This window comes from Theropithecus gelada, chromosome 2 (assembly GCF_003255815.1).
Source record: "Theropithecus gelada isolate Dixy chromosome 2, Tgel_1.0, whole genome shotgun sequence".
NCBI lineage: Eukaryota > Metazoa > Chordata > Mammalia > Primates > Cercopithecidae > Theropithecus > Theropithecus gelada.
Genome location: NC_037669.1, coordinates 153335317 through 153343762, shown reverse-complemented (window position 1 = coordinate 153343762; position 8446 = coordinate 153335317).

Genomic DNA, 8446 nt, shown 5'->3' with positions numbered 1-8446 from the left:
AATTTTTGTATTTTTAATACAAACGGGGTTTCCTCATGTTAGCCAGGCTGGTCTTGAATTCCTGACTTCAAGTGATCTGACTGCCTCGGCCTCCCAAAGTGCTGGGATTACAGGCGGGAGCTACTGCGCCCAGCCCTGTTGTCTTTATTTTCTACCTTACGTAGTACAAAATCGTGTTTGTTCATTTTTTGTTACTTAAGAATTTTTTATTAGAACATTTCATTTCATAAAATAGAATGTATTTCCTATTTGTTCCTAATAAACACCTGAAAATGCCCACTTCAACAATTCTGCTGATATTATGCTCAAACATATAGGTGTCTTCTTTCAAATAGCTGACAATCCTATCCTGGCTAACACGGTGACACTCCGTTTCTACTAAGAATACAGAAAATTAGCCGGGTGTGGTGGCACGCGTCTGTGATTCCAGCTACTCGGGAGGCTGAGGCAGGAGAATTGCTTGAACCTGGGAGGCAGAGGTTGCAGTGAGTCGAGATCACACCACTGCACTCCAGCCTGGAAGACAGAGTGAGACTCTGTCTCAAGAAAAAAAAAGAAAAAGAGCTGACAATCTATATCTTGTGGTTTATTCAGGCAGCTCAGGGGTGGACAGAGTGAGGATAGGTTTTTGCTCATAAACCAAGGATCACAGAGGTTCCTGCTCTTGTGAGGCCCCAGGCCATTGTCTAGTGTGGTGCTTCCCAGGTTTTTGGAGTTCATGAGCCCGTGAAGTATTGGGCAAACCACATAGACTTGTCAATTGTTGATTTGGCACATCAGGATATTATTAGCAAAGCCAAATTCTATTATCAATTCAGAAAAGAAGGGCTATTTTAACACCAAGAGTTTCTAAATGGAAGCTCCTTTCATTTCACCAAGGACTGGTAGAATAGGTAAGGACCTGGTGGTACACCGGGCCGGTTCCTTTCACGGTTGGGTGGCTGCCTCGAGTACTCAAGGCCTCGATAACAAAGGGAGGGATATTCATTGTGGTTGTGAATCTCTCGAAATACAGGCTTCACAGTGTCGAACGCAGTGTTTCACCTGCCCAGCCAGTTGCGGTCACCATCTCTGTACTCTGGCACCTTTGGGACAAATTTCTGTCATTGCAGTCCCCACATTGTTTCATGAGCTTTACTGCCCCCCTCCGGGGTTTGCTGGCTAAAGACAGGAACCACATTAGATCTGACTGCTGGCTGCCCAACACTCAGCAAGTGCTCACCAAATGCCTGTTGCCCACATGAATTAAACTCAGTTTCACTCTTTTGTATCTCCAAATAATAAAAGAAATACTCACTGTACACTGCTTGAAATATGAGAGGGGAAATGGCTAACATCATGCTGAGAAAGGAAATATATTTGCTAGTTTTTCCCACAGGCTATTTTATAGCTACTTGATTTCATTTAGGTTGTGGTTATTTTCTGCTGGGCAATGTATACTCCAAAGAGATGAGGGACCCATGCTTTGCATTGTCCCACCTTCTATAACCGTGGTTCTCAGCCTTGCTGCACATTAGAAGCACCTGGGAGAGATTAAAATACTGATGCTCAGGGGCCCATCTCTGACCAGCTCGATCAGGCTCTCTGGGGGTAGGGTCTGAACATTGGTTTTTGTTTGTTGGTTTGCTTCGTCTCTGAGACGTGATTGTAATGTGCATCAGTGGCTGAGAACCTGTGGCCTAGACACACTTTCTGGGCTCTTGCAACCAACTGAGAGCCAGTGGTGAGATGGGGGAAGTCATGGACAAGGAAGGAGGAGACTGGGATTCCAGATATAGTCCGCAACTTCCTGTGGACTTAAGCCCTTGGTTTTGTCTTCTGTAAGATAGGGATAATGACAGCTGTCTCAAAATGCTGTTGAGATGATCTGAATGCCTGGCACAGAGGAAATGTTTGTGATGGTTTTACGTGTCAATTAGGGTAAGCGATGGTATCCAGATTTTTGGTTAAACAACTAGCCTAAATGTTAGTGTGAAGGTATTTTTTTTTTTTTTTTTGAGATGGAGTTTTGCTCTTGTTGCCCAGGGTGGAGTGCAATGGCGCGATCTCAGCTCACTGCAACCTCCGTCTCCCATGTTCAAGTGATTCTCCTGCCTCAGCCTTCCCAGTAGTTGGGATTACAGGCTCCTGCCACCATGCCCTGCTAATTTTTGTATTTTTAGTGGAGACAGGGTTTCGTCATGTTGGCCAGGCTGGTCTTGAACTCCTGACCTCAGGTGAGCCACCCGCCTCAGCCTCCCAAAGTGCTGGGCTTACAGGTGTGAGCCACTGCACCTGGCTGGTATGTTTTTAAAGATAAGATTAACACTTAAATCAGTAGACTTTATTTTTTTATTTTAATTAAAAAATTTTTTTTTTCGAGACAGAATCTCACTCTGTTGCTCAGGCTGGAGTGCCATGGTGCAATCTTGGCTCACCCCACCGCCTTCTGGGTTTAAGCAATTCTCCTGCCTCAGCCTCCCAAGTAGCTGGGATCACAGGCATACACCACCACACCCGGCTAATTTTTTTTTTTTTTTTTGTATTTTCAGGAGAGATGGAGTTTTACCATGTAGGCCAGGCTGGTCTCGAACTCCTGACCTCAATTGATCTCCCTCCTCAGCTTCCCAAAGTGCTGGGCTTACAGGTGTTAGCCACCGTGCCTGGCCTTTAATCAGTAGACTTTGAGTAAAGCAGATTACCCTCCTTAATAGAAAAGACTGATGTCCCTGAAGAGGTAGGAGTTTTGCTTCCAAACTGCCTTTGGACTCAAGTTTGCAGTGTGGGCCCTTGCAGAAATTTACTGTTTGTTGGCACGCCTTATAGATTTTGGATTTTGGCCATCTTGTCAGAAGGAAAAAAAAAAAAAAGATTTTGGACTTGCCAGTCGCTGCAATCACAGGAGTTAATTCCTTAAAATAAGCCCTTCTCTAACTCCTGTTGGTTCTGTTTCTTTGGAGAACGCTGATGAATACAATGTTCAATAAGTGATTACTACTGTCATTACCATCTAACTCAGTAGTGGCTGGGACTGGTTTGGGGCAATAAGTAAGACTGCAGCTTTATGGGTCAGGGCAATGGGCATTATCCCAAGGAAATAACAGTGATGGGCTCTCACTATTAAATTCCAGAGTGTGAAGTCCAGGTGTGCAGAAATCTTTTCCGTTTCCTGGTCTGGAACATGGAGATTTTCATCAGGAGAGAGGGCCGCAGCACAGGGTACAGAGCTCCAGACTTGTGGTCAGGAGGCCTGGCTTTGGCTCCTGGCTGAGTTACCAATTCACTATGCCACCTTGGGCAAGGCCCCAGCCTCTTTTGTTTTATTTTATTTTGTTTTAATTTGGTTTTTGGCTCCCTGAGGGGGTTGAGCTGGATGATGTGTGAGGTGCTTTCCATCTTGCTGGGATTTGATTTCTGCTTCTTAAGTGGTTCCAAGTTGGGTTGCTTGTATTTATGCTCAGGAGAGAGGTCACATGGCTGAATGGGGGCTGTCCCATCCAGGGCTTGAGAAAATGCCTCAGACCTTACCCCGTATGCTCTGGGATAGAGACTCCAGGACATGGAGAAGCTGGGCTCCTGCAGGTCTCTGCTACTGGGATTCCCTTTCCAAGTCTCCTCAGGCACACCAGGCGGCCTGTCCCTTTCCTGACAGCTTGCCCTGGAGAGGGCAGAGACCACATATACAGCAGTGGTCCCCAACCTTTTTGCCACCAGGGACCAGTTTCATGGAAGACAATTTTTTATGGGAGTGGGGGGTGGTTTTGGGGTGATTCAAGTGCATTACATTTATTGTGCACTTTATTCCTATTATTATTATTATTATTATTATTATTTTTTTTTTTTTTTTGAGACGGAGTCTCGCTCTGTCGCCCAGGCTGGAGTGCAGTGGCCGGATCTCAGCTCACTGCAAGCTCCGCCTCCCGGGTTTACGCCATTCTCCGGCCTCAGCCTCCCGAGTAGCTGGGACTACAGACGCCCGCCATCTCGCCCGGCTATTTTTTGTATTTCTTAGTAGAGATGGGGTTTCACTGTGTTCGCCAGGATGGTCTCGATCTCCTGACCTCGTGATCCGCCCGTCTCGGCCTCCCAAAGTGCTGGGATTACAGGCTTGAGCCACCGCGCCCGGCCTATTCCTATTATTATTACATTGCAATATATAATGAAATAATTATACAACTCGCTGTGATGTGGAATCAATGGGAGCCCTGAGGTTGTTTTGCTGGAACTAGACGGTCCCATCTAGGGGTGATGGGAGACAGTGACAGATCATCAGGCATTAGATTCTTATAAGGAGCATGCAACCTAGATCCCTCACATGCACAGTTCACAATAGGGTTCACACTCCTGTGGGAATCTAATGCCGCCGCTGATCTGACAGGAAGCGGAGCTCAGGTGGTAATTTGGAGCAGCTGTAAATACAGATGAAACTTAACTCGCTCACCCGCCACACTCACCTCCTGCTGTGCGGCCTGGTTCCTAACAGGCCATGGACTGGTACTGCTTGGTGGCCCGGGGGTTCGGGACCCCTGATATAGAGAATTTACTATTTACCCCGATATAGAGAATTTACTATTGCTTTACAAACTCAAGTGTGAAACAAAGAACATTAGCTGTGCTCCTCTTTTTCATTTATTTATTTTTTAGAGACAGGCTCTTGCTCTGTTGCCCAGGCTGGAGTAGGGTGGTACAATTGTAGCTCACTGTAGCCTCAACCTCCTGGGCTCAAGTAATCCACCTGCCTCAGCCTCCCAAGTAGCTGGGACTACAGATGTGTGCTACCAAACCCAGCTATGTGGCCTTCTTTAAATGATCCAATTTCTCACTCTAAGCTCCCATCCTGCCTACTGTCAGGGGTCTTGGGACATCAGTCTTCGGATATTATTACCACGTTATTTGCTCCCAGGGCTGCATGTCCTTGGGGCCTGGCGTCTCTTCAATTTCATGCCATGATGGTGTGCCTGGGTCACAGGTGCAGCCTATGTTCATCTCCTCTGAACACCTGCCATCTTCCCAGGGCATCTTCAGGAAAAGTTATTAAAACAAGTAACTATTGAGCTTCTCTTGTCTGTGGGGGCTAGGGGCCCCCAGCCCTAACCCAGGCATCAGCGGCTTCATTTCCATCTACAGAATGCAAGATCTCAGCTCACTGCAAAACTGCTCTTCCTCCAGGTGCTTCCGGGAGTCCATAGGGGATGTTTCATGAGTAACAGGCATTTCTCTCACCTACTTCCACTCTGGACCACACTGCCCCCTTGTGGAGGGTGGTGACTCTGCCATTGCTTTATAGGCCTGTGATGGCTGTGAGTTGCGTTCTTGTCCAGGGTGCATCTGACAGCCACTCAAAGCTGCAGTCTTCGAGGATCCAGAGGGTCCACACAGTTGTACGGTCCCTTGCAGCCAGGCTGTCACCCCAGCACTCCTCCCCGGATCTGAGTTGCACCTTGTGACCTGGGCATGGAGGCAGTGCTGCCTGTGGTCCTGGGGCTCTTGGGGTCCTCCTTGAGGAGGATTCTTCTGCCTTGGCCTGTGGCTTTTTTCTCCGTAACACAGGCCGAGTGTATTAGTCAGGAGTATTCTGATTGCAGATGATGGAAACTCAGCTTAAGTTGTTTACAATTCCAATAAATAAATAAATTAATTAAAAAGAAAGAAAATGTATTGGTTTGTCACTGAAAACTCATGGCAAGTCTTCAGGTATAACTGGATCCAGGAGCTTGAATAGTGTGGTCAGAGTGGTCTTTCTCCTGTCTGTTCTGCTTTCCTTTGTGCTGGCTTTACTCCCACGCAGGCTTTCTCCACTTGGGTGCTCTCTAGAGTTTTGGCCTTATTTCTTCCCCATAGCTATCAATCTTAGTGGAAAGAGGCTTCTCTTTGCCTTCAGTCCCTACAAAAGTTCTGCAGTTGGGTCTCTTTGGCTCAATTCACTTGCTTGCCATTGAAACAATGCCTATGAAAGACAGGGTGAAATACACAAATACACTTCCCCTCTGGCTGGGTGCAGCGGCTCACGCCTGTAATCCTAGCACTTTGGGAGACTGAGGTGGGTGGATCTCCTGAGGTCAGGAGTTCGGGACCACTCTGGCCAACATGGTGAAACCCCGTCTGTATTAAAAATACAAAAATTAGCTGGGCGTGGTGGCATATGCCTGTAGCCCCAGCTACTTGGGAGGCTAAGGCAGGAGAATCACTTGAACCCAGGAGGTGTTCAGCAGTAAGGTTTTCTGACAAGTGACCCTGTCCCCTTCCTTGGACCTAGGCTGCCCTGTGACCCCAGGGCTGCCATTCCAGGTACTGGGTAGGCCAGCAACCTCTGAGGTGACTTGTCTTGATAGGATAAGTAGCCTCAAGTAGTTTGTCCCTTGGAGGTTGGAATTAAGGATTTCCAAGAAAGGTTTTCTTTTTTTTTTTTTTTTGAGATGGAGTCTCACTCTGTCGCCCAGGCTGGAGTGCAGTGGCCAGATCTCAGCTCGCTGCAAGCTCCGCCTCCCGGGTTCCTGCCATTCTCCTGCCTCAGCCTCCCGAGTAGCTGGGACTACAGGCGCCCGCCACCTTGCCCGGCTAGTTTTTTGTATTTTTTTTTTAGTAGAGACGGGGTTTCACCATGTTAGCCAGGATGGTCTCGATCTCCTGACCTCGTGATCCGCCTGTCTCGGCCTCCCAAAGTGCTGGGATTACAGGCGTGAGCCACCGCTCCCGGCCTTCCAAGAGAGGTTTTCAATTTGTAGAAGGAGTAGGGGCTGAAGGGTCCTCAGTGGCCATATGTATACCAAATCCAGGAGGGAGTGGTCAGTTCAGCAGAGAACAGGGGGACATGCAAAAGAAGCAGGGAGGTCTTGGGAAAGATCATGCAGTCCAGTAGAGAGAGACAGGGCTGCTGAGAGACAGAGAGATCTCTGATCCCATTGGCAGTCCAGTCTCAAGACTATACATTGAATCCCTTTTCTTTACCCTGCAAAACTTCGTAGTTTAAAACACAAACACCCAGTTAAATCTAGCTGATTTATTTACAACTACAGACTGATTTAAAGATAAGCAATAGGCTGAGTGCGGTGGGTCACACCTGTAATCCCAGCACTTTGGGAGGCTGAGACAGGCAGATCACCTGAGGTCAGGAGTTCGAGACCAGTCTACATGGTGAAACCCTGTCTCTACTAAAAATACAAAAATTAGCCAGGTATGGTGGCGGGCACCTGTAATCCCAGCTACTCTGGAGGCTGAGGCAGAAGAATCACTTGAATCCAGGAGGCGGAGGTTGCAGTGGGCCAAGGTAGCGCCCCTGCACTCCAACCTGGGTGGCAGAGCGAGACTCCGTCTCATAAATAAATAAATAAATAAAGATGAGTAATAATATTCCAAGTGAGGGAAGGAAATATTCAGACTGCTTAACTTGATTTGTAGCTCACATATATTCATTATTTCTGTACCTTTTTTTTTTTTTTTTTTTGACAGCGTCTCTGTCTCTGAGGCTGGAGTGCAGTGGCGGTGAGGTCTCAGTTCACTTCAACTTTCGCCTCCCAGGCTCAGGTGATCTTCCCACCTCAGCCTTCCAAATAGTTGGGACCACAGGCATGCACCACCACGGCCAGTTAATTTTTTTTGTAGAGATGTGGTTTTGCCACGTTGCCCAGGCTGGTCTCTAACTCCTGGACTCAAGTGATCCTCCCACTTTGTCTTCCCCAAGTGCTGGGATTACAGGCGTGAGCCACTGTGCCCAGCTGGCACTTTTTTTTCTGTTTTATAAGATTATAGTATTATCTGTCTCCCTATCAGCCATTTCATCCTCTCTTCCTTGTCAGGGAACTCTGCTTTTGTTCAAGGATATAAGTGACTCAAATATTACATAGGGCCATGTGCAGTGGCTCACATCTGTAGTCGTAGCATTTTGGGGGGCCAAGGCAGGAGTATCACTTGAGCTTAGAAGTTCGAGGCTGCAGTGAGCTATTATTGTGCCACTGCATTCCAGCCTGGGCAACAGAGTGAGACCCTGTCTCAAAAAAGAAAAAAATTACATAAGCAGAATATGCAACAACAACAACAAAATCGTAGAGACCTTGGCCTCTACTCTTAGGCAGATCCCAGTTAGTCTGAGTCAGCCATGGTGGTCTCATTCTTTCGCCAGCAGCTGGTTTAGGAACCAGCATGTGACAGACTTAGTCCAGGCCCATGAGATGAATAGGGAACTCTACTGAGGGGTTCAGGGAAAGTGGATCAGGCTTCTAAGAAAGAGTCTGGAAGAAATGGCTCATTTTCCCATCAGAATCTTCCTTCCTTACTTCCTTCCTTCCTTCCTTCATTTTCTTTCTTTTTCTTTCTTTCTTTTCTTTCTTTTTCTTTCTTTCTTTTCTTTCTTTTCTTTCCTTCCTTCCTTCCTTTCTTTCTTTTCTTTTCTTTTTTTTTTTTAATTAAATTCTGAACATGGGCCAGGTGCAGTGGCTCACACCTGTAATCCCAGCACTTTGGGAGGCCG